Source organism: Arachis ipaensis, chromosome B9, assembly GCF_059453495.1.
Source record: "Arachis ipaensis isolate K30076 ecotype BB chromosome B9, ASM5945349v1, whole genome shotgun sequence".
NCBI classification, from domain to species: domain Eukaryota; kingdom Viridiplantae; phylum Streptophyta; class Magnoliopsida; order Fabales; family Fabaceae; genus Arachis; species Arachis ipaensis.
Genome location: NC_142444.1, coordinates 43,314,550 through 43,342,278, shown reverse-complemented (window position 1 = coordinate 43,342,278; position 27,729 = coordinate 43,314,550). Strand labels below are relative to the sequence as shown.

The following is a 27,729-nucleotide window of genomic DNA, read 5'->3' as shown; positions in this document are numbered from 1 at the left end:
ATCCTTGTCTCTTGTAACCTGTCTTTAAATTCGGCTAGCTGTTTTGTTAGAAAGTCCAATTGCTAATTGAATTCAGCAGCTTGTTTTACAGGACTGAGTTCAGCAGTTACTGTTTTAACCTCTTCATTCATGGAAGGGTTGCTGCTTAGGTACAGATGCTGATTCCTAGCAACTGTATCAATGAGCTCTTGAGCCTCTTCAATTGTCTTTCTCATGTGGATAGATCCACTAGCTGAGTAATCTAGAGACATCTGAGCTCCTTCTGCAAGCCCATAGTAGAAGATGTCTAACTAAACCCACTCTGAAAACATTTCAGAGGGGCATTTTCGTAGCATCTCTCTGTATCTCTCCCAGGCATCATAAAGAGATTCATTATCTCCTTGTTTAAAGCCTTGGATGTCCAGCCTTAGCTGTGTCATCCTTTTTGGAGGGAAATATTGATTCAGGAATTTTTCTGTCAGCTGTTTCCATGTCCTTATGCTGGCTTTAGGTTGGTTATTCAACCACCTCTTAGCCTGATCTTTTACAGCAAATGGAAACAGTAATAGTCTGTAGACATCCTGATCTATTTCTTTATCATGTACTGTGTCAGCAATTTGTAAAAACTGTGCCAGAAACTCTGTAGGTTCTTCCTGTGAAAGACCGAAATACTGGCAATTTTGTTGCACCATGATAATGAGCTGAGGATTCAACTCAAAGCTACTGACTCCAATGGAGGGTATGCAGATGCTACTCCCATATGAAGCAGTAGAGGGGTTAGCATATGACCCCAGAGTCCTCCTGGACTGTTCATTTCCACTTAGATCCATGATGGAGAAAGGGAGATGATGTAAAATAAAAAAAATAATATTTTTATTTATTTATTTATTTATTTAATTATTTCAAAAATAAAATAAATAAAAATAGGTGAAGATTTTCGAAAAAAAGTGAGGAGAGAGAAAGTGGTTAGGAAGTTTTGAAAAAGATATGATTTGGAAAAGATTTTAAATTTTAAAAAAAATCTGAAATTTTTTTTTTAAAAAAAATAATTTTTGAAAATTTGTTTTAAAAATAGAGAGAAAAGATATTTTTGAATTTAGTGAGGAAAGAGAAAAACAATAAGATAGCACAAGATTTAAAATTTTTAGATCTAATGCTCCTTGTGTTTTTTTGAAAATTTTGGAGGAAAAATACCAAGGAACACCAAACTTAAAAATTTTAAGATCAAGACACAAGGAAAACTCAAGAACACTTTGAAGACTCACAAGAACACAAGAACATGAAGAAAGAACACCAAACTTAAAATTTTTAGAAAACCAAACCAAAATTTTCGAAAACCAAAGGGAAATCAACAAGAAAACACCAAACTTAAAGTTTGGCACACAATTTAATAGAGAAATTATTATTTATGAAAAAGAAGGTTTTGAAAAGAATATAAAAGATTCTAACCCAATTACCAATAACACAGATTAACGCTCTAGCCAAATGAGTTATGAATGTAACACTTGTTTTGAAGAAGTATATATATATATATATATATAATAAATTTTTTTTTAACCAAGAACAATAATAAGAGACTCTAAACCAATAAGAAAAATTTTCCTAATCTAAGAAACAAAATAAACCGTCAGTTATTCAAACACGAACAATCCCCGGCAACGGCGCCAAAAACTTGGTGCACGAATTATGAATCACACTTTTCACAACTCGTACCACTGACCAGCAAGTGCACTGGGTTGTCCAAGTAATACCTCACGTGAGTAAGGGTCGAATCCCACGGAGATTGTTGGTTTGAAGCAATCTATGGTTATCTTGTAAATCTTAGTCAGGAAGTCAATTATGTTTATCAGTTGAATTGCAAATAAACAATAGAGCATGGATTAAAGGTTACTTGTTATGCAGTAATGGAGAATATGTTGGAGTTTTCGAGATGCTTTGTCTTCTGAATCTCTGCTTTCCTCTGTCTTCTTGTTCACGCACACACGTCCTCCTATGGCAAGCTGTGTGTTGGTGGATCACCGTTGTCAATGGCTACCTTCCATCTTTCCAGTGAAAACTACGCTCACGTGCTCTGTCACAGCACGGCTAATCACCGGTTGGTCCTCGATCCGGTTGGAATAGGATTTACTATCCTTTTGCGTCTGTCACTAACGCCCAGCCTTCAAGAGTTTGAAGCTCATCACAGTCATTCAATCCTTGAATCCTACTCGGAATACCACAGACAAGGTTTAGACTTTCCGGATTCGCATGAATGCCGCCATCAGTTCTAGCTTATACCACAGAGATTCTGATTAAGGAATCTAAGAGATACTCATTCAATCGTATATAGAACGGAGGTGGTTGTCAGGCACACGTTCATGATTTGAGGAAGGTGATGAGTGTCACAGATCATCACCTCCATCACAGTTAAGCGCGAATGAACATCTTAGATAGGAACAAGCGTGTTTGAATGGAAAACAGAAATACTTGCATTAATTCATCGAGACATAGCAGAGCTCCTCACCCCCACCAATGGGGTTTAGAGACTCATGCCGTCAGAGAATACAAAGTTTAGATCTAAAATGTCATGAGGTACAAAATAAGTCTCTAAAAGTTGTTTAAATACTAAACTAGTAGCCTAAGTTTACAACAAATGAGTAAACTATGATGGATGATGCAGAGATCCACTTCTGGGGCCCACTTGTTGTGTGTTGGGGCTGAGAATTAAGCAATCCACGTGCAAAGGCCATTTGTGGAGTTGAACGCCAGTTTTTGTGCCAGTTTGGGCGTTCAACTCCAGCTTTTGATCCTTTTCTGGCGCTGGACGCCAGAATTGGGGAGAGAACTGGCGTTGAACGCCAGTTTACGTCGTCTATCCTTGTGAAAAGTATGGACTATTATATATTGCTGGAAAGCCCTGGATGTCTACTTTCCAATGTAATTAGAAGCATGCCATTTCGAGTTCTATAGCTCCAGAAAATCTACTTTGATTGCAGGGAGGTCAGAATCCAACAGCATCAGCAGTCCTTTTTCAGCCTGAATCAGATTTTTACTCAGCTCCTTTAATTTCTGCCAGAAAAATACCTGAAATTACAGAAAAACACACAACTCATAGTAAAGTCCAGAAATATGAATTTTTCCTAAAAACTAATGAAAATAGACTAAAAACTAACTAAAACATACTCAAAACTATATGAAATTAACCCCAAAAAGCGTATAAAATATCCGCTCATCAGATACACGACAGAAGGAATTTCTTTTTTATTTGTAAACTTCACCTTCAGCAAGCGTCAATTTTTTTCCATTTTTTTTACGAATAAAATAATGTGTCTTTCTCATAAGACTGAAATCGGTAAAAAAAAATAATCAAATCGCACCATCTCTGTAATAAGTAAATGCCTCCTTTTCTCCCGAGGTTGTCGGAATTATTCGTAATAAGATATTGGCTACAATAGAAAAGGTCTTGTCAATAAAATTTCCATTTATCCGAGATCTAGGCATAGGTAGGAATCCATTCGAAAATTGAATTCTTTATCGCGTGAGAAAAAAGAATCCCACAAACAAAGGAATTGTACAATACAAATAGTACGAAATAACGTAAAAAAGGACTCATTAATGAATTTTTTTAGCCTACGGCCTAGAAGTTGGTTTTTTTTTTATAAAAAAAAATTATTTCGTATAGGTCGAATTGATTATTTATTTTATATGGGCGCCTATCCAAAAATGGAATATGAATCATTCACTATTGCTCCGGTTTATGGGCCATAATCATCATGGGGGAGAGATGGCCGAGTGGTTCAAGGCATAGCATTGGAACTGCTATGTAGGCTGTTTGTTTACCGAGGGTTCGAATCCCTCTCTCTCCGTTAATTCATCAATCTGCAATATCTCAAATGCCAACGGATACCATTATTCCAACTTTAGTTGCTATGAATTTTCAATTCCAATTTTTTGGTAATATGAAATGCAAAATACTGGAAAAAGTGGACAGGGAATGCAAATCGTCCTGTATCCATGTAGATGATACCTGAATGAGCTAAAATTCTCGTATCAAAACTCTTGTTTTTTTAGTTAGTATTAAGTCTGACGAGAATAATATTCTACACCCAGCAATTCGTTGATTTTCAAACCAACCCATTGACTATCTATTATTTGATTTACTAATCCTTTATATTGGAATGGATGAAGGGTTAAATGGTTTGGCAATTCCTCACGTGGGGCTGAATCCAGAGAATTTTGAATCAGAGCTTTCGATTTATGTTCATCTTTCGCTGTAATAATATCTTGAGGTTTGCAGCGATAACTTGGTATATCTACTATACGACCATTAACTAAAACATGTTTATGGTTAACTAATTGGCGGGCTTGAGGAATAGTCGAAGCCATACCCAATCTAAAAAGTATGTTATCCAAACGCATTTCAAGTAATTGTAGTAAAACCTGACCGGTTGACCCCTTGGCTTTTCTGGCGATACGAATGTATTTAAGCAATTGGCGTTCTGTAAGACCATAATGAAAACGCAATTTTTGTTTTTCTTCTAAACGAATACAATATTGCGATTTTTTACCGGAGCGTGATTGGTTTTTAAATTCGCTTCCGACTGTAGGCTTTTTACTAGTTAGTCCAGGTAAAGTCCCCAGACGGCGTATTTTTTTGAAACGAGGCCCTCTGTAGCGTGACATAAAGACTCCCTTTTTATTTTAATTAAAAAATAAAAAATCGAAATTAAAACTAAACTAAATGACAAATATGATATGAGAAATGAAGCGAAATTCACAAAAGCATTGTAGTACAAAGAAGAATTGTATGAATTCTATCAATATCTGAACCTTATTCTATTTATAGAGAAAAAAGGAGGTTTGTTTCTTGAGTTGTTCTACAGAAATCAAACTTCACCAATTTTGGATTCCTAAAAAAAAGACATTATCCATTTTTTAAAAATAAAACAACAAAAAGAGAAAAGCCGGCTATCGGAATCGTAATGCGATGCTCTAACCTCTGAGCTAAGCAGGCTCATATAAAAGAAAATGCGCATGCATAGGAATTAAATAAGCTAATAGGATCTTAGTTATTAACAGTTTGAAATTTGCTATTCCGAACATAATGAATATGTCATAATTCAATTTTTACAAATAGAATATTAAAATAAAATTAGAAAAAAAATATATATTTCATTTCTTTTATTATCATTTCGAATTTCCCCGTGGATATCTTTGCTTCGGAACAAAACAATTAGAATTAGGCTCGGTCAACTGGAATGTGTATTATCAATATAGGGTATCTTTCAATTGAGAAGAGCTATCGACCTGAGACAAAGAGAAAGAAAGGTCTATCTATTTGATTTAGTTATTCAGTTAAACCAATGATTCGTTATTAGAGCAGATAGCAACAACCATTTCATCCGGGAAAAGCCATCTTTTTCTCAACAATGTCTTTGTCATTTGATCCAATAGCGTTCCGTTAGATAGGAACATATTTGATAAATATTGATAACTCTCGGATAGAGTATTAGAACGGAAAAATCCATTAGATAATGAACTATTGGTTCTAAGCCATCTCAGGCGATGAATCAACAATTCGAAATGTTTTTCTTGCGTATTCTTGATAAACCAGCGTTTATATATAGATGTAGGAAGATCTGTTTGGGAAGTAAGAAGCCCCTTTGACATCTCTTCATCTGCAAAGAATTGTCGATGTGAAAAAACAGAGACAGAGACAAAAGGCTGATCTTTCAATAGGAAAAAGAGTGGATCTGCAGGGTCCCAAATGAATTGGCTTATTTGAAAATAGCCTTGTTCTTTGGAAGATTTATCTCGTGTCTGGTACTGCATGGTTCCACCCTGCAAGAACTCCGAATCATTCTCTTGAAGCTCATCCTCTTCCTCATAAATGATCCGCTTGCCCCGAAATGACCTGGCCCAATAGGGAAATCCCAATTCATTGGGCCTTTCGATACAATTAAATAGAAAGCCCCAAGGGTGCCATATTCTAGGAGACCAAACTATGTGATTGAATAAATCCTCCTCCATATGTTGCGGGTCGAGGACTCCTTCCCCTTCTTCAAACTCCGATTCATATTTTTCATAGAGAAATCTCTGATCAACGATAAAACAAAATCCTTTTTGAATCATATTTAAGGGATTCCTTGGTTCGGACCGAAGAAGCAATGTCACTCGATCATTATCAAACTGACTGTAACCTTTTTCTGTCCGTGAGGATCCCACCAGAGCGCCTTCTACTTCTAATAGGCCATGAACTAGATCAGAATCATTCTCAACGAGTCCATAAGAAGTGATCCCATTTTTTTCATCAGGTCCGGGTAGAGACCAAAGGTCTTGAGCGACCGATCCGGCAGAACAACTCAAAAGATAAAGAAGTATCGTTAATTCCTTCATGCTTGTTCCAAGTTCGAAGTACCATTTGTACAAATAAGAATCCCCCTCGTTACAAGATTTCTTCTTCATATAGATAGATATAGGATCTATGGAGCAATTACTTAGAAGTACATTTTTTGAAATAGCCCTTCCTATCTGATAGAAAAGGATCCCATGATCCTGAACCGATCTTACCTGGGATCGCAAATCCCAAGTTTGTCTATGAAGAGCAGATCTAATTATATTAGTGTCTATAATGGATTTTTTTTGTATAATACTAATCGATAGGGCCTCATTGGTAAGTGCTACAAGATCTCGTACATTGGAACCCATAGTTATGGTTATGCACCCGAGTCCATTAGTATGGAACATTCTCTTTTCCAAGTGAAATCCCCTAGTATATGAAAGAGTGAAAAAGTTCTTTCGTTGTTGTGGAATAAGAAGCCTTCGTATCTTAATGCATGTATTTAATTTATTCGGAGCTATTAGAGCGGGATCCAACTTTTGGGGAATATGAGTCGAAGCAATAACAAGAATATTTCTAGTGGAATATCTTTCACAATCCCTGGAGAGATAGTTCATTAATAGACCGAGGGATAAGTAATTCGACTCATTCACATCCAGATCATGAATGTTTGGAATCCATATTATGCAAGGAGACATTGCTTTTGCTAATTCGAATTGAAGGGTGATATAAAATCGGTCTATTTCCGGCATCATATCCATAGTTAGCACATTCATCATAGTTAGAAGCTCCAGCTCCGTATCAAGGTCACGGTCGATATCGTCACTATCATCAATATCGTCACTATCATCAATATCGTCACTATCATCAAAAAGAAAACTCTTAGGCTTGTTATCCAGGAACTTGTTCAGAAATACTGTAATGAAAGGAACATAGGAGTTTGTCGCTAGGTATTTGACCAAATAGGATCGTCCAGTTCCTATAGAACCTATCACTAAAATACCCCTGGGGGGGGAGATAGGGCTAAGCGGAGCGAAAAGGGTTTCCCATGAGATGGGAAATGAGATGCTTCTTCCATAGAAGTCAGAAGTTGGTGCAGTAAAGTCACCAAGTATCTTCCTTGCATCTGCACCATTGTTATTGGGTTCGGCTGCCATGTTTTCTTCTTTTTCAAAAATTTCTGTAAGGTCCTCTCCAGAGTGTTGTGCTTTAGCTTCTCTTAGCTTCCTCTTTAGAGTCCTTTCAGGTTCAGGATCAGCTTCAACAAGAATGTCCTTATCCTTGTTCCTGCTCATATGAAAAAGAAGAGAACAAAAAAAAAGAAGAGGAATCCTCTATGTCACAGTATAGAGATTCCTTTATATGAGTAGAAGAATAGAAGAATAGAATGAAGAAGGAGGAAGAAATTTGAACACAGAGAGAGAGAGAGGGTTCGAATTATGAGTAGAAGAAAAGTTCTAGTAAATAAATAAATAAATAGAAAGAGATGAGAGAGGGAGTGTATTCGAATTTTAATTAAAAGAAAAGAAAAATATTTTTATTTTTATTTTAATTATGAGTTAGAATTTGAAAATTTAAGAAACGGAATAAGATAAAGTTAGAATTTAAAACAATTAGTTAATTAAAAAGTGTTTTGAAAAAGTGGTTAGTGATTTTCGAAAATTAGAGAGAGAAAAGTAATTAGGTAGTTTTGAAAAAGATAAGAAATAGTAAACTTTTAAAATCAAACAAAAAGTCAAATAGTTAACTGAAAAATATTTGAAAATAAATTTTGAAAAGATAAGAAGTTAGAAAAAGATTTTGAAATTAAATTTTTAAAAAGATATGATTGAAATTTATTTTGAAAAAGATTTGAAAAAGAAATTTAAAAAGATTTGATTTTCAAAATCAAAGTTGATGACTTGACTAACATGAAACTAAAAGATATGATTCTAGAATTTAAAGATTGAACCTTTCTTAATAAGAAAGTAACAACTTAAAATTTTTGAATCAAAATATTAATTGTTAGTAAAGTTTTCGAAAATATGAAATAAAATTAAGAAAAAGATTTTGAAAATTTATTTTGAAGAATTTTCGAAAAACATGAAAGAAAAAATGAAAAAGATTTTATTTTGAAAAAGATTTGAAAAGATAAAGTTTTTAAATTGAAATTTTGACTTGACTAACAAGAAACAACTAAATTTTGAAAATTTTTAACTAATTCAACCCAAAATTTCGAAATTTATGAGTAAAATAAGGGAAAGATATTATTTTTTTTGAATTAATGATGAAAGAAAAAAAACAACAAAATAACACAAGACATAAGAATTTAAGATCAAAACAAATAATGCATGCAAGAACACTTTGAATGTCAAGATGAACACCAAGAACACTTTGAAAATCATGATGAACATCAAGAACATATTTTTGAAAACTTTTAAGAAAAGAAAGACATGCAAGACACCAAACTTAGAAATTTTTAATGTTTAGACACTAATAATTCGAAAATGCATATGAAAAACAAGAAAAGACATAAAACAAGAAAAATTAAAGATCAAACAAGGAAAATCATCAAGAACAACTTGAAGATCAAAGAAGAACACCATGCATGAATTTTCGAAAATTTAAGAAAATAAAAAAATGCAATTGACACCAAACTTAAAATTTGACACTAGACTCAAACAAGAGATACAAAATTTTTTGGTTTTTATGGTTTTATTAATTTTTTTTGTATATTTTTCGAAAATAAAAATAAAAATAAAAAGCTTAAACATAAAATAAAATTACCCAATCTAAGCAACAAGATGAACCGTCAGTTGTCCAAACTCGAACAATCCCCGGCAACGGCGCCAAAAAATTGGTGCACGAAATTGTGATTCACACTTTTCACAACTTCGCACAACTAACCAGCAAGTGCACTGGGTCGTCCAAGTAATACCTTACGTGAGTAAGGGTCGATCCCACGGAGATTGTCGGCTTGAAGCAAGCTATAGTCATCTTGTAAATCTTAGTCAGGCGGATTCAAATGGTTATGAGGTTTTGGTAATTAAAAGATAAATAAAACATAAAATAAAATAAGATACTTATGTGATTCATTGGTAGGAATTTCAGATAAGCGTTTGGAGATGCTTTGTTGTTTATGAACCTCTGCTTTCCTATTGTCTTCTTCCAACCATGCGTGCTCCCTTCCATGGCAAGCTGTATGATCCTCTCCGATGAAAAATACCAGGTACGATCTCTGCATGGCTAATCAACTGTCGGATTTCTCATCTCGGATGAAAAATACCAGGTACAGCTACCGCACGGCTAATCATCTGTCGGTTCTCACTAGCGTCGGAATAGGATCCTTATCCTTTTGCACACTGTCACTGCGCCCAACATTTGCAAGTTTGAAGCTCGTCACAATCATCCCTTCCCAGATCCTACTCAGAATACCACAGACAAGGTTTAGACTTTTCGGATCTCAGGAATGCTGCTAATGGTTCTAGCCCATACCACGAAGGTTCTAATCACGGATTCGAATGCTCTGTTGTCAGGAGAGACGATGCGAATCGTGGCTTAGAGACCCAAGAGAATATACTCCGACCGTCGTCCAATGACTATGTTGAACATCATGTAGACCGCCTATGGTTGTTAGACACGCGGATCTTGGCTAAGTGAGTAACGAAGATAGTGGGTGATTGTCACGGGTCACCCCTTCATTCTGACTTAACTGAATTAAGTACGAGAGTATATCTTGGAGAAGAAGTATCCTTGAATTGAAAGAAAAACAATAGTACTTGCATCAATTCGTGAAGAACAGCAGAGCTCCGCACCTTAATCTATGAGGTGTAGAAACTCCACCGTAGAAAATACATAAGAGAAAAAGGTCTAGGCATGGCCAAATGGCCAGCCTCCAAAACGTAACATAAGATGTGTTCCAAGGATCAAAGTCTCCGAATACAATAGTAAAAAGTGCTATTTATACTAAACTAGTTACTAGGGATTACAGAAAATAAGTAACTAAGTGCAGATAATGCAGAAATCCACTTCAGGGGCCCACTTGGTGTGTGCTTGGGCTGAGAATTGAAGCTTTCACGTGCATAGGCCATTCTTGGAGTTAAACGCCAGCTTGGGTGCCAGTTTGGGCGTTTAACTCCAGTTCTGGTGCCAGTTCCGGCGTTTTACTCCAGAAAAGGGTCTCTAGCCGGCGTTTAGATGCCAGTTTGGGCCATCAAATCTTGGAAAACGTGTAGACTATTATATATTGATGGAAAGCCCAAGATGTCTACTTTCCAACACAATTGAGAGCGCGCCAATTGGGATTCTGTAGCTCTAGAAAATCCTCTTCGAGTGCAGGAGGGTCAGAATCCAACAGCATCTGCAGTCCTTTCTCAGCCTCTGAATCAGACTTTTGCTCAGGTCCCTCAATTTCAGCCAGAAAATACCTGAAATTACAAAAAAACTCACAAACTCATAGTAAAGTCTAGAAATGTGATTTTTGCATAAAAACTAATAAAAATATAATAAAGACTCAATTACTACTAGTGATCATGCAACTCTAAATTAGGATGGAAATACGTGAGACAGGAATAGGAATAACAGAAATATGAGACACAAGAATTAGAATAACTACAAAGTTAAAACTCAACAACCTTTAGCTTGGGGGATGCTGGTTTCTTTAGGCTGTGGGACGCATGGCTCTTCTTGAGGGGCGCATGATTCTTCAGCTTGTGGGGCACTAGGCTCTTCAGGAGAGAGCTTCTGGCGCTTCAGCTCCTCCAGCTCATGCTATTGCTTCTCCTGTTCCTTTATCAGTTTGTAAATCATGCTAGTCTGATCTCTCTGCTCCTCTCTGAGCTGATCCAACGTGCTCTGTAGGTGAATTATAGATGCCTTCAGCTGTTCCTAATATTGCATTGAGGGATCTCTTGGGATTGTTCAGGTTCCTTCCTCTTTAGGTTTTCATCTTCTATCTTGAAACTCTCTATCACCTTCTTGGTGATTGGATTTTTTACTGGAATAAAGTTATCCACTTGGATCAGAACCTTAGCTTCTTGATATAGGCGGAAAATTAGATTTGGATAAGCCAGCATGGCCTTAGTGGAATCTTTGTTTGATAGCTTGTAAATTTCTTGGGGGATTACTTGGTGGACTTCCACCTTATTCCCCACTATGATGCGGTGAATCATCACAGTTCTTGCAATATTGACTTCAGAGCGATTACTTGTGGGGAGGATAGAATGCCCAATGAAGTCTGGCCATCCTCTAGCAATAAGCTTGAGGTTCACCCTTTTCAGTTGGCATGGCTCCCCTTTGGTATTCTCAATCCATTGGGTTCCAAGCAGGTATATGTCCTCTAGGACTTGATCTAGCTTTCGGTTGGCTACAACCCTCCTGTTGTATGACTCACGGTCATCTCTTTGCAGAGGTAGTTTGAAGACCTCTCTTACCCTGTCTAGGTGAAAGTATATGATCTTCCCTCTGACCATGGTACGATAAGTATGGATGGTTGTTCCATCTTTCTTTTGCTTATCTGTCATCCACAAATTTGCATAGAATTCCCGGATCATGTTGTATCCAACATTTAATTCTGGATTACTTAGAATCTCCCAGCCTTTCATTCGAATCTGATCTTGGATCTCTGGGTATTCTTCTTCTCCAAGGTTGAATCTCACTTCAGGGATTACTGGCCTTTTGCTCATTATCTTATGATAATGTTCCTCATGCTGCTTGGTGAAGAATCGAACAAGTTTGAAAATAACTATTGAGTTGTCATTTTTTCTTGTTCTTTGGGGCAGTTTTGCCACTTCTTGGAGCCATGAGATTGAATTCTTGATGAGAGAACAGGGCTCCTGCCACATCAAACTTAAAAATTTGCTCATCCTCGAGCAAAGAGTAAGAAAGGAAGAAGTAGAAAAAAGAATAAAAGAGGGAAAGAGAGGGGAGAATTCGAATGAGAGGTGATGAGTAATGGGGAGGGGGCACGATCAATCATATAAATAGGGAGGGGGGAGGGATTTTCAAAAAAAATAAAAGATAAAAGATAAAAGATAAAAGATAAAGATAAAGATTTTTGAAAAATATAAAAAATATGAGTTGTTAAATTTAAAAGATAAGAAAATATTTTAAGAGGATAGAAAAAGGCAAGATATGAAAAGGATTTGAAAAGGATATGAACAAGGTGAAAAAAAGATTTTGAAAGATTTTGAAAACAAGTTGTAAAAGTTATGCAATTTTGAAAAGAATAAAAAAATTGTTTTAATTTTGAAATTAAATTGAAATTAAATTATTTGAACAAAATTTGATTTAAAAATCAAAGCATTTTTGAAATTAAATTGGATGAAGATGAGTTGAATCAAGATGAGATTGAAAAATTGAAGTTACCTCCATTTTGCCATGTTGGCGTTTAAACGCCCAGAATGATAGCATTCTGGCGTTAACGCCAGAGTAGTCCTCCTTGTAGGGCGTTAAACGCCCAGCCAGGACCTCCTGGCTGGCATTTAAACGCCAGGCATGTGCTCCCTTCAGGGCGTTTAAACGCCTAGCCAGGGCCTCCTGGCTGGCGTTTAACACCAGGCCTGCTGCCTCCATGGGCGTTTAAACGCATGATGAATCCATATTTAATGATATATTTTGGTTTGATTTGAGTGGATTTCTGGTGCACGAAATTGTGATCTTAGGCAACGGTGCCAAAAACTCTGTACGCACGTCTTAATAAATTGTTTTTCATTCACAACTTCGATACAACTAACCAGCAAGTGCACTGGGTCGTCCAAGTAATAAAACCTTACGTGAGTAAGGGTCGATCCCACGGAGATTGTTGGTATGAAGCAAGCTATGGTCACCTTGTAAATCTCAGTCAGGCGGATATAAAATAGTTATGGAGTTTTCGAAAATAAATAATAAATAGACAGAAAATAAAGATAGAAATACTTATGTATATCATTGGTGAGAATTTTAGATAAAGGTATAGAGATGCTTTCGTCCCTCTGAACTTCTGCTTTCCTGCTGTCTTCATCCAATCAGTCCTACTCCTTTCCATGGCTGGCTTTATGTAAGGACATCACCATTGTCAATGGCTACTTTTCATCCTCTCTGGAAAATGGTCCGATGCGCTGTCACTGCATGGCTAATCATCTGGAGGCATCACCGTGGTCAATGGCTGTATCCTATCCTCTTGTGAAAATGGTCCAAATACTCTGTCACAGCACGGCTAATCATCTGAGGTTCTTGATCATACTGGAATAGGATTCACCCTCCTTTTACGTCTGTCACTACGCCCAGCACTCGCGAGTTTGAAGTTCGTCACAGTCATTCAATCCCATAATCCTACTCGGTATACAACAGACAAGGTTTAGACTTTTCGGATTCTCATGAATGCCGCCATCAATCTAGCTTATACCACGAAGATTCTGATTAAGAGATCCAAGAGATAATCATCCAATCTACGGTGGAACGGAAGTGGTTGTCAGGCACGCGTTCGTGGGGGAATGATGATGATTGTCACGTTCATCACATTCATGTTGAAGTGCGAATGAATATCTTAGAAGCGGAATAAGTTGAGTTTAATAGAAAAACAGTAGTACTTTGCATTAATTCATGAGGAACAGCAGAGCTCCACACCTTAATCTATGGAGTGTAGAAACTCTACCGTTGAAAATATATAAGTGAAAGGTCCAGGCATGGCCGAATGGCCAGCCCCCAAAGCGTGATCACAGGATCAAAAATACAATCCAGGATGACAAATACAATAGTTAAAAAGTCCTATTTATACTAAACTAGTTACTAGGGTTTACAGAAGTAAGTAATTGATGCATAAATCCACTTCCGTGGCCCACTTGGTGTGTTCTTGGGCTGAGCTTGAATGTTACACGTGCAGAGGCTCTTTCTGGAGTTGAACGCCAGGTTGTAACGTGTTTCTGGTGTTTAACTCGAGATAGCAGCGTAGAACTGGCGTTCAACGCCCTTTTACGTCATCTAAACTCGGCCAAAGTATGGATTATTATATATTGCTGGAAAGCCCTGGATGTCTACTTTCCAACGCAATTGGAAGCGCGCCATTTTGAGTTCTGTAGCTCCCGAAAATCCACTTTGAATGCAGGGAGGTCAGAATCCAACAGCATCAGCAGTCCTTCTTCAACCTCTGAATCTGATTTTTGCTCAAGTCCCTCAATTTCAGTCAGAAAATACCTGAAATTATAGAAAAACACACAAACTCATAGTAAAGTCCAGAAATGTGAATTTAACATAAAAACTAATAAAAACATCCCTAAAAGTAACTAGATTCTACTAAAAACATACTAAAAACAATGCCAAAAAGCGTATAAATTATCCGCTCATCAATTTCATCATATAAACCCACATTTATTCACCTAAATAGCATGCTTTTGTGTTTTCTCTCTAGATTGTGCCTAAATGTGAAAACATGCGTTTTTGAGCTTAAATTAGTGATTTAATCCCACTTTTATGCCATTCGATGCCATGACATGTTTGTTGAGTGATTTTAGGTCCTAGAGGCAAGTTTGGCAAGGCAAAAGTGGAAGAAAGCATGTACAAAGGGAGAAAATATGATCAAAACAAAGGAAAAGCACACAGCCATGTGTGCGTACGCACAAGTGCAAATTCAGCAAAGTATGCGTACGCACACATCTATGCGTACGCACAGGTACCAGTGCATGCCTCCATTGAAAAGTCACGTGGACTCGTGTTTTAGGGGCTTTTTGGCCCATTTTTGAAGGCTAGGAGGCTGAAATCAAAGGCTATATGAAGGGGGCAACATCTCATATGAAGGCATTAGGTCTTAGTAGGGTATAAAAACACATTAGGAGTAGGAGTAGTGTAGATTAGGAAATTCTCTCTTAGGTTTAATTAGGGTTTGTAGCATTTTATACTTCAAGTTTTGATTTGGGATTATAGCAATTTTATTGTAAGTATTTCTTTAATTCTCTCTTTTACTATACCACTTGTTCTACACTTTCTTTTATTTTCATCTCTCTTGTCAATATATACATAGTTTTTCAATTTTGGATTTCTAGTTGGTTAATTTGATGTTTGATTGATTATTGCATGCTTGTTTGAGTTGCTTTTATTGATTTTGAGCATTTATGATTCACAGCTTTCATTAATGTACCAATTTTGCCATGTTTTATGTTTATGCCCATTATGTGTTCGATGAAATGTCAATTGTGATTATGGGGTAAATTTCCACCCCTTGGCTTGGGGAAAATGATTGTATGGATTACTAGAGCCATAATGTCCAACATTTAGTGATAATTCTTGGGTTGTTAGTTGTTATTGTTTCCACTAACGCTAGCCCAACATCAGCAAGTTGAAGGCACATGCGGGTTGGTTTGACTTCATTAGTCAAACTAAGCTTCTTTATTAGTGAAGCAGGTATTAGGTTGATGCTTGCCCCAAGGTCACATAGAGCTGTCCTTGTACAAGCATCACCTAGAGTGCAGGGTATCATAAAGCTTCCAGGATCTTTAAGCTTTTCTGGTAAGCTGTTCTGAATGATTGCACTGCACTCCCCAGTAAGGAGGACTGTTTGTGTCTCTCTCGAATCCTTCTTATGACTTAAGATGTCCTTCATGAACTTAGCATAAGAAGATATCTGTTCAAGAGCTTTTGCAAAAGGGATATTTATCTTTAATGTTCTGAGATACTCCGCAAAGCGGGCAAACTGTTTATCCCTTTTCTCTTGACAGAGTTTCTGAGGAAATGGCATCTTAGCCTTGTAATCATCAACCTTGGTTGATGGAGGCCGAATTCCATGCATGTTGGAAGGGGGGTTCTACCTTGTTTAGTAGGGTTGTTGTCATTAGGTGACTGTCTTCCCTTGCTGGGGCGTTCAACGCCCAAGCTATCGCCCCCTGGGCGTTTGAACGCCCAGTCTCTGCCCATTCCTGGCGTTCAACGCCATGAAGGATACCTCTCTGGGCGTTTGAACGCCCAGTCCCTGCCCAATCCTGGCATTTAACGCCAAGAGGGATACCTTTCTGGGCGTTTGAACGCCCAGTCTCTGCCCTTTCCTAGCGTTCAACTCCAGGAGTTGTATTTCTCTGGGCATTTGAATGCCCAGAACCATCTTGTGCAGAAATCTGGTTATCTTTTATGGGCTTTTCGTTCTTATTGGACTGAGGTTGGGAGCTTAAGGTTTTTCCAGTCCTTAGTTGAATGGCATGGCATTCATTTGTTATCTGCTTAGATAACTGCTGTCTTGTTTGACTCAACTGTGCTTCTACATTTCTGTTAGAAGCCTGAGTTTCTCACAGAGCCTCTTACAATTCCAGCATTTGTTGGGCAAGGGCTTGCAGTTGCTGAGTCAGTGGGCCATCCTGCTTTGGAGGATTAGGTCCAGAAACTACTGCCTTAACCTCTCCTTTTATAGAGGCCTCAAGAGATGAGTACAGATGCTGATTAATGGATATTGTCTCAATGAGCTCTTGGGCTTCTTGAATGGTCTTTCTCATGTGTACGGAACCACTAGCAGAATAGTCCAAGGACATTCTAGCCATGTTTGAAAGCCCATAGTAGAAGATGTCTAACTGTACCCATTCAGAAAATATTTTAGTGGGACATTTTCTTAGCATCCTCCTATACCTCTCCCAGGCATCATAAAGAGATTCACTATCTCCTTGTTTGAAGCTTTGGATATCCAGTCTCAGCTGGGTCATCTTCCTTGGGGGGAAGTATTGGTTTAAAATCTTGTTCACTAACTGTTTCCAAGTTTCTAAACTAGCTTTAGGCTGGTTATCCAACCACCTTTTTGCTGGTCCTTCACTGCAAAAGGAAAAAGCAATAATCTGTAGACATCTTGGTCTACTCCCTCACTGTGTACTGTGTCAGCAATTTTTAAGAAATCAGCCAGGAATTTTGTAGGTTCTTCCTGAGGAAGCCCATAATACTAGCAGTTTTGCTGCACTAGAGTAATAAGTTAAGGGTTCACTTCAAAGCTACTAGCTCTGATATGAGGTATGCTGATACTTCTTTCATAGAAGTCAGCAGTGGCATTTGTATAAGATCCCAAAGTTCTCTTGAACTCTTCATTCCCACTTGGGTTCATGATTAAGAAAGGTAGAAGATGAAGAAGGAAGAAGATAGAAGGAGTAGAAGAAGAGATAGAAGTAGAGAAGATATAATATTATTTTAATTTAATTAAACCAAAATTATAATTAATTAATTAAAAAGAATTTAAAGTTTTATAATTAAATTCGAAAATATAGAATAGAAAAGAGGAGAATTTTTCGAAAATTAAGGAAGGGAAGACTTAGTTAGGAAGTTTTGAAAAAGAGGAGAGAGAAGATAAGAAATTAATTAAAAAGAGCTTTGAAATTAAGATTTGAAATTTGAAAATTAAAATTTAAATTTTGAAAATTGAATTTTGAAAATTTGAATTTTTAATTTTGAATTTGAAATTTGAAATTTAAAATTTGCGTTTTGAAAATTTGAAAGTTGAAATTTGAATTTTGAAATAAGATAAGATAAGATTTAGAAAAAGATATGATTTTTGAAAAAGATAAGATTTTTAAATTTGAAAAAGATTTGATTTTTGAAAACTTGACAACTAAGATATGATAAGATAAAATTTTGAAATTGAAAATCTGAATTTTTATGTTAATTTTCGAAAATTAAGGTAAAAGTTAAGTTAGAAAAGATATTTTTTTATTTTTGAATTTTATGATGAAAGAGAAAAATACAAAAAAGACATAAAACTTAAAATTTTTAGATCTAGTGCACCCAAATTTTCGAAAATTTGGAGAAAAACACAAGGGGACACCAAACTTAAAAATTTTAAGATCAAAACACATACAAGACTCAAGAACACTTTGAAGACTCACAAGAACACAAAGAACAAAATTTAAAGACTCAAAAAACTCAGGAACATAAGAAAAGAACACCAAACTTAAAATTTTTAGCAAACCAAAATAAAATTTTCGAAAAATACAAGAAAATAAACAAGAAAATACCAAACTTAAAAGTTGAAACAAGATTTAAACAAAGAATATATTTTTGAAAATCTTTAGAAAATAGGACTAAAAAAAAACACAAGACTCAACAAGAACATTAACACTGTGACTCAAACAAAATCAAAGATCAAACAAAGAAAAGAAAAATATTTTGAAAAAGCTTTTAATGAATTTTCGAAAATTTTAGAAAAGAAAATAAAAATAAAAGTCTCAATTAAAATAATGTAAAATAAACTACCTGATCTAGGGAGCAAGACAATCCTTCAGTTTGTCCAAACTCAACAATCCCCAGCAACGGCGCCAAAAATTTGGTGCGCGTGTACACAAACCCCCACACTTTTCGTACAGTAGCAGTACCAGCAAGTGCACTGGGTCGTCCAAGTAATATCTGAGCGAGTCAAGGTCGATCCCATGAGAATTGTGGTTTGAAGCAAGCAATGGTTACCTTGCAGGTCTTAATCAGGCAAAATCAGAAGGTTGTATATGGAGTTGGTTGAAGTATGATGATCATGAAACTATGAAAGCAAAAGGGGTAGAAAATACTGATAGGAATTATATGCTGGGAATAGAGTTGAGAGTTAGAGTTGCTTTGCCTTTCTAAATTGATTCTGGTATCACTATCTTCTTTGCTTGTGAATGATGTTCCTCTATGGCAGGCTGTATGTGATCAAAGCCATTGCCTATGGTCATTGATCTCCTCTGCTACAGAATGAACGCCAAGGCCCTTGGTCATTCAATCTAATGAAGGGTGAAGCTCTAGCAAATCATTCTCCTGTCGATCCTACTCATCACGCCACAGACAAGGTCGAATCTTCCGAATCAGAGAATGCTGCTTCTTTGGATCTAGCCTATACCACGAAGACCCTAATCTCCCCAGAAATTGGCTGAACTGGTGTCTCGAGAAGTCCCCAACAAAGTCATGGATTAACCGTCTGAGAGATGTATAAACATAGCTATTGGCTCGTGCTTTCCTTCCAAGTATTCACACGAACCCAAGTAGACGTGGGTGTTTGTCAGGCACGTTCGTCTTAGTGTCATGAACAGAGCTAATTTGTTAGATCATCCTGTTCACCACGATGAAGATCGGATATACATCTTAAACATAGATCAAACACAGATCGAAGAAGAAATAATAATACTTTTATAAATTCATAGGACTCAGCAGAGCTCCTTGATGTGTGAGAATTGCACCGGTTCGGAATTTCTTAATAGAAGAATAAGCGGTTCGTTACAAGTATAGACCAAACTGGCAATCAACCCTCACAATCAAATTTAATTTCTAAAGATGAGTCACATTACAAAACATATATATATCAACGGAGAGTATTGAACTCCAAGGTCGTTCTCTCTAGGAGTTGCAATGAAATGTCATATTATTGGCTATGGAAGGAAATGGGGATTGGATGACAAGATATGCAAGAAATGTAAATAGCAAGAAATTAAACAAGCATGTAATTAAATGAAAGAAAGTAAAGGCAATGAAAATGGAAATTAAATGCTAAAAAGGGCTCTTGGTGAGAATTGGGAATTAAGGATTCCTATCCTAGTTATGGACCACAAACATGATAATTGTGTGGAATTAATCCCAATCAGTCAACCCTACATCGAGGATAAGTCAAAAGGGCATAATTGATTCCAATCCCTAAGTTCTAGTCAACACTAGTGGATCACTTAGAGTCAAGGGAAACCAAACCAATTAACAATCCTCACACAATGTGGAATGGACATCCACAACTCAACTTCACCCAATCACCCAATTTTCCAACAAAGAGTGAAAAACTAGGCAAAAATCCCACCAAGAATTTTATCAAATACTTGGTGGGCATAAAAGGAAAGCATGATAAAATGACAAGAAATAATAAACGCTACAACTACCAAGCAAGGAAAGTAAAGATAGCAACTCAACAAAGCAATAAATGACATGAAACATAAATTGCATTAAATGTAAATTAAAATAACAAGAGTGTGCTTAAACATAAAAGACAAAGGAAATGAAATAACAAATAGAAGAAAAGAAAAAAGATGCAATAACGATAAATGACAAGGAAAAGTAAATGAGAATAAGAATTAAAAGTAGAAATGGCAAGAAATTAAACTAAGAAACCCTAATTCTAGAGAGAAGGGGGAGCTTCTCTCTCTAGAAAACAACCTACATAACTCTAAACTAACCCTAATTTCTCCCTCCCCTTTCACATGGGGTGAAGCGTTCTTTAATATAGCTAGAATCAGCTTCAGAAAGTCCAAAAACTGGGCTCTAGAGGCCCAGAAATCGCCCCTAGCGATTTCCATTAAGTGAGTCATGTGCTGGGACGTGTGCGTATGCACAGGTGTGTGCGTATGCACACATGCTGATTTTCTTCTTGTGCACGCACACAGGATGTCGTGCACACGTGATGAGTGGATAATTTATACGCTTTTTGGCATTGTTTTTACATAGTTTTTAGTATAATTTAGTTAGTTTTTAGTATATTTTCATTAGTTTTTAAATAAAAATCATATTTCTGGACTTTACTATGAGTTTGTGTGTTTTTCTGTGATTTCAGGTAATTTCTGGCTGAAATTGAGGAACTTGAGCAACAATCAGATTCAGAGGTTGAAGAAGGACTGCAGATGCTGTTAGATTCTGACCTCCCTGCACTCAAAGTGGATTTTCTGGAGCTACAGAACTCCAAATGGCACGTTCTCAATTGCGTTGGAAAGTAGACATCCAGTGCTTTCCAGAAATATATAAGAGTCCATACTTTGCCCGAGTTTAGACGATGCAAACTGGCATTCAACGCCAGTTCCATGCTGTATTTTGGAGTTAAATGCCAGAAACAAGTTGCAAAGTGGAGTTAAACGCCAGAAACAGGTTACAAACTGGCGTTCAACTCCAAAAGAAGCCTCTACACGTGTAAAGCTCAATGCTCAGCCCATGCACACACCAAGTAGGCCCCAGAAGTGAATTTCTGCATCAATTACTCTTTTCTGTAAACCCTAGTAACTAGTTTAGTATAAGTAGGACTTTTTTCTATTGTATTTACATCTTTAGTTTCATCTTTAGATCACGTTTAGGGGCTGGCCTCTCGGCCATGCCTGGACCTTCATCACTTATGTATTTTCAACGGTAGAGTTTTTACACACCATAGATTAAGGTGTGGAGCTCTGCTGTTCCTCATGAATTAATACAAAGTACTATTGTTTTTCTATTCAATTCAAGCTTATTCCGATTCTAAGATATTCATTCGCACCTCAATATGAATGTGATGATCGTGACAGTCATCATCATTCTCAACTATGAACGCGTGCCTGACAACCACTTCTGTTCTACCTTAGATTGAATGAGTATCTCTGGGATTCCTTAATCAGAATCTTCGTGGTATAAGTTAGAATCCATGGACGGCCATTCTTGAGATTCGAAAAGTCTAAACCTTGTCTGTGGTATTCCGAGTAGGATCTGGGAAGGGATGGCTGCGACAAGCTTCAAACTCGCGAGTGCTGGGTGTAGTGACAGATGCAAAAGGATCAATGGATCCTATTCCAGTATGATCGAGAACCGACAGATGATTAGCCATGTAGTGACAGCGCATTGGACCATTTTCACTGAGAGGACAGGATGTAGCCATTGACAACGGTGATGCCTAACATACAGCTTGCCATAGAAAGGAGTATGAATGATTGGATGAAGACAATAGGAAAGCAGAGGTTCAGGAGGAACGAACATATCTCTATATGCTTATCTGAAATTCTCACCAACGAATTACATAAGTATCACTATCTTTATTTTACATTTTAGTTATCTTTTAATTATTAAATATCCATAATCAATTGAATCCGCCTGACTGAGATTTACAAGGTGACCATAGCTTGCTTCAAGCCGACAATCTCCGTGGGATCGACCCTTACTCACGTAAGGTTTATTACTTGGATGACTCAGTGCACTTGCTGGTTAGTTGTGCGAAGTTGTGACAAAGAACTAAGATTATGAACGTGCATATTGAGTTTTTAGCACCGTTACCAAGGAGTGGAATCGTCATGATTTTTGCGCACTAAGTTTTTGGCGCCGTTGCCGGGGATTGTTTGAGTTTGGACAACTGACGGTTCATCTTGTTGCTCAGTTTAGGTAATTTTATTTTATTTTTAAGCTTTTTATTTCTTATTTTTGAAAATAATATAAAAAAATTAATTTCTTCTTTTTCGTTTTTCCAAAATAATTTTCGAAAAAAATCCAAAAAAATTTATAAAATCATAAAATCAAAAATAATTTTTGTGTTTCTTGCTTGAATCTTGTGTCAGTTTTTAAGTTTGGTGTCAATTGCATGCTTTTAAAATTTGTGCATTTTTCGAAAAATCATGCATATATTCTTCATGATCTTCAAGTTGTTCTTGATAAGTCTTCTTGTTTGATCTTCATATTTTCTTGTTTTGTGTCTTTTCTTGTTTTTCATATGCATTCTTGAATTCTTAGTGTCCAAATATTAAAAATTTCTAAGTTTGGTGTCTTGCATGATTTCTCTTATTAAAAATTTTTCAAAAATACATACTTGATGTTCAACATGATCTTCAAAGTGTTCTTGGTGTTCATCTTTGCATTCAAAGTGTTCTTGCATGTTTCCTTTGTTTTGATCCAAAATTTTTATATCTTGAGTCTTTTTGATGTTTTTCTCTTTCTTTATTAAAATTCAAAAATAAAAAAAATATCTTTCCCTTTTTCACTCATAAATTTTCGAAAATTTGAGTTGACTTTTTCAAAACTTTTTAAAATTTAGTTGTTTCTTATGAGTTAAATCAAATTTTCAATTTAAAAATTCTATCCTTTTCAAATTTTTTTCAAAAATCAAATCTTTCTCAATTTTTCCTTCATATTTTCGAAAACTTTATGATTGATTTTCAAAATCTTTTTCTTATTTTGTTCTAAACTTTCAAAATCTTTACTAACAATTAATGTGATTGATTCAAAATTTTTAAGTTTGTTACTTGCCTAATAAGAAAGGTTCAATCTTTAAACTCTAGAATCATATCTTTTTAGTTTCTTGTTAGTCAAGTAATCAACTTTGATTTCAAAATTCAAATCTTTTCAAATTTCTTTTTCAAATCTTTTTCAAATTAAGTTTCAATCATATCTTTTTCAAAATCAATTTCAAAATATTTTCTTACTTCTTTTCTAACTTCCTATCTTTTCAAAATTTGATTTTCAAATCTTTTTCAATTAATCACTTATCTTTTTGTTTGATTCTTATCTTTTTTTAAAACTATCTAACTAATTCTATCTCTAATTTTCGAAAATCACCTTCCTCTTTTTCAAAATTCCTTTTTAATTAACTAATTGTTTTAAAATTTAATTTAATTTAATTTAATTTTTTCTTTTTTTTAATTTTTCGAATTTTCACTTTGATTTTAAATTAAAAATAAAAATATTTTTATTTTAATTTATTTGATGTTCGAAATTCTCTCCCTCTCACCTCCTTCTGTTTATTTATTCATTTACTAACACCCCTCTTTCACCCAAGAATTCGAACCTACTCCTCACCCTTGTGTTTGGATTCTCCTTCTTCTATTCATATCTTCTTCTACTCACATAAAGGAATCTCTATACTGTGACATAGAGGATTCCATATTTTCTGTTCTCTTCTTTTTCATATGAGCAGGAACAAGGACAAGAACATTCTTGTTGAAGCTGATCCCGAACCTGAAAGAACTCTGAAGAGGAAGCTAAGGGAAGCTAAAGCACAACTCTCTGGAGAAAATCTGACAGAAATTTTCGAAAAAGAAGGAGACATGGCCGAAAATAATAACAATGCAAGGAAGATGCTTGGTGACTTTACTGCACCTAATTCCAATTTACATGGAAGAAGCATCTCAATGCCTGCCATTGGAGCAAACAATTTTGAGCTGAAACCTCAATTAGTTTCTCTGATGCAACAGAATTGCAAGTTTTATGGACTTCCATCCGAAGATCCCTTTCAGTTCTTAACTGAATTTTTGCAGATCTGTGATACTGTTAAGACCAATGGGGTTGATCCCGAGGTCTACAGGCTTATGCTTTTCCCATTTGCTGTAAGAGACAGAGCTAGAATATGGTTGGACTCTCAACCTAAAGACAGTCTTAACCAAGTTCTTTCCTCCTCAAAAGCTTAGTAAGCTTAGAGTGGATGTTCAAACCTTTAGACAAAAGGAAGGTGAATCCCTCTATGAAGCTTGGGAGATATACAAGGAACTGACCAAAAAGTGTCCTTCTGACATGCTTTCAGAATGGACCATCTTGGATATATTCTATGATGGTCTGTCTGAATTATCAAAAATGTCATTGGACCATTCTGCAAGTGGATCCATTCACCTAAAGAAAATGCCTGCAGAAGCTCAAGAACTCATTGACATGGTTGCAAATAACCAGTTCATGTACACTTCTGAAAGGAATCCTGTGAGTAATGGGACGCCTATGAGGAAAGGAGTTCTTGAAATTGATACTCTGAATGCCATATTGGCTCAGAATAAAATATGGACTCAGCAAGTCAATATGATCTCTCAGAGTCTGAATGGATTGAAGGAATCATCCAACAGTACTAAAGAGGCATCTTCTAAAGAAGAAGCTTATGATCCTGAGAACCCTGCAATAGCAGAGGTGAATTACATGGGTGAACCCTATGGAAACACCTATAATCCCTCATGGAAAAATCATCCAAATTTCTCATAGAAGGATCAACAAAAGCCTCAACAAGGCTTTAATAATGGTGGAAGAAACAGGTTTAGCAATAGCAAACCTTTTCCATCATCCACTCAGCAACAGACAGAGAATTCTAAGCAGAATCCATCTAGCTTAGCAAATATAGTCTCTGATCTATCTAAGGTCACTGTGAGTTTCATGAATGAAACAAGGTCCTCTATTAGGAATTTAGAGGCACAAGAGGGCCAGCTGAGTAAAAGAGTCACTGAAATCCCTCCAAGTACTCTCCCAAGCAATATAGAAGAAAATCCAAAGAGAAAGTGCAAGGCCATAGCCTTACATGATGTGGCCGAACCCAAAGAGGAGGAGGAGAATGTGAATCCTAGTGAGGAAGACCTCCTGGGACGTTCAGTGACCAATAAGGAGTATCCCTTTGAGGAACCAAAGGAATCTGAGGCTCATCTAGAGACCATAGAGATTCCATTGAACCTCCTTCTGCCCTTCATGAGCTCTGATGAGTATTCTTTCTCTGAAGAGGATGAAGACATTACTGAAGAGCAAGTTGCTAAGTACCTTGGTGCAATCATGAAGCTGAATGCCAAATTATTTGGTAATGAGACTTGGAAAGATGAACCTCTCTTGCTCACCAATGAACTGAATGCATTGGATAGGCAGAAATTACCTCAAAAGAAACAGGATCGTGGTAAATTCCTAATTCCATGCAAAATAGGCACCATGACCTTTGAGAAGGCTCTGTGTGACCTGGGGTCAGGAATAAACTTAATGCCACTCTCTGTAATGGAGAAACTTGGGATTTTTGAGGTGCAAGCTACTAGAATCTCATTAGAGATGGCAGACAACTCAAGAAAACAGGCTTATGGACTAGTAAAGGACATGTTAGTAAAGGTTGAAGGCCTTTACATCCCTACTGATTTCATAATCCTAGACACTGGGAAGGATTAGGATGAATCCATCATCCTTGGAAGACCCTTCCTAGCCACAGCAAGAGCTGTGATTGATGTGGACAGAGGAGAGTTGGTCCTTCAACTGAATGGGGACTACCTTGTGTTTAAGACTCAAGGTTCTCCTTCTGTAACCATGGAGAGAAAGCATGAAAAGCTTCTCTCACTATAGAGTCAACCAAAGCCCCCACAGTCAAACTCTAAGTTTGGTGATGGGAGGTTCTAACCTTGCTCTGATTATCTGTGAGGCTCCATGAGAACTCACAGTCAAGCTATTGACATTAAAGAAGTGCTTGTTGGGAGGCAACCCAATGTTATTCAATCATATCTATTTTATTTTCTTTTTGTTATTTCGTGTTTTATTAGGTTGATGATCATGTGAAGTCACAAAAACTACTGAAAAATCAAAAAACAGAATGAAAAATAGCATTGAAAACAGCACACCCTGAAGGAGAGCAGTCTGGCGTTTAAACGCCAGAAACAAGCATCTGTCTAAACAAGCACCAAGCTGGTGTTTAACGCCAGAAACAAGCATCCGCCTGGCATTAAACACCAGAAACAGGCTACATTTGAGCGTTTAACGCCAGAAACAAGCAGCAGTCTGCCGTTAAACGCCAGGATTGCACAGCAAGGGCGTTTTACACGCCTAATTGGAGTAGGGATGTTAAGTCCTTGACCCCACTTGATCTGTGGACCCCACAAGATCCCCTCAGGATCTGTGGACCCCACAAGATCCCCAACTTTTTCTTCTCTTCTCTTCACACCTTTTCATAACTCTCTTCCCCATAAACCCCACCTACCTTCAAAATTTAAACTAATTTCCCTCCCAAACCCAACCCTAATGGCCGAACCCTACACCTTCCCACACTCCTATATAAACCCCTCATTCCTTCTTTATTTTCACACAACACAACCCTCTCTTCTTCTCCTTGGCCGAATACATCTTCTTCCCCCATCTCCTCCATTTTCTTCTTCCTCTACTACTTTCTTTCTTCTTTTGCTTAGGGACGAGCAAACATTTTAAGTTTGGTGTGGTAAAAGCATAGCTTTTTGTTTTTCCATAACCATTTATGGCACCTAAGGCCAGAGAAACCTCAAGAAAGAGGAAAGGGAAGGCAATTGCTTCCACCTCTGAGTCATGAAAGATGGAGAGATTCATCTCAAAGGTCCATCAAGACCACTTCTATGAAGTTGTGGCCAAGAAGAAAGTGATCCCTGAGGTTCCTTTCAAGCTCAAAAAGAATGAGTATCTGGAGATCCGACTTGAGATCCAAAGAAGAGGTTGGGAAGTTCTCACCAACCCCATTCAACAAGTCGGGATCCTAATGGTTCAAGAGTTCTATGCAAACGCATAGATCACTAGGAACCATGATCAAAGTGTGAACCTAAATCCAAAGCATTGGCTTACCATGGTTCGGGGGAAATACTTAGACTTCAGTCTGGAAAATGTAAGGCTGGCGTTCAACTTGCCAATGATGGAAGAGAACGCACGCCCCTACACAAGAAGAGTCAACTTTGATCAAAGGTTGGACCAAGTCCTCATAGACATATGTGAGGAAGGAGCTCAATGGAAAATTGACTCAAGAGGCAAGCCGGTTTAATTAAGAAAGCATGACCTCAAACTAGTGGCTAGGGGATGGCTAGAGTTCATTCAACGCTCAATCATTCCTACTAGTAACCGGTCTGAAGTTACTATAGACCGGGCCATCATGATCCATAGTATCATGATTGGAGAGGAGGTGGAAGTTCATGAGATTATACCTCAAGAACTTTACAAGGTGGCTGACAAGTCCTCCACTTGGGCAAGGTTAGCCTTTCCTCACCTCATATGCCACCTCTGCAATTTGGCTGGAATTGACATAGAGGGAGACATCCTCATTGAAGAGGACAAGCCCA

The 27,729-nt window shown here is 36.9% G+C and overlaps 2 non-coding genes across 2 annotated transcripts; one reads left to right on the top strand and one right to left on the bottom strand.

Annotated features, from left to right (window-relative positions):
• The first annotated feature begins 3,736 nt into the window (after window positions 1-3,736).
• On the top strand, window positions 3,737-3,824 carry TRNAS-GGA (transfer RNA serine (anticodon GGA)). Its single transcript has one exon. It is a non-coding gene; the product is annotated as a tRNA-Ser (tRNA).
• Window positions 3,825-24,346: 20,522 nt separating this feature from the next.
• Window positions 24,347-24,454, bottom strand: LOC148544471 (small nucleolar RNA R71). Its single transcript, XR_015900367.1, has one exon. It is a non-coding gene; the product is annotated as a small nucleolar RNA R71 (small nucleolar RNA).
• Window positions 24,455-27,729: the final 3,275 nt, after the last annotated feature.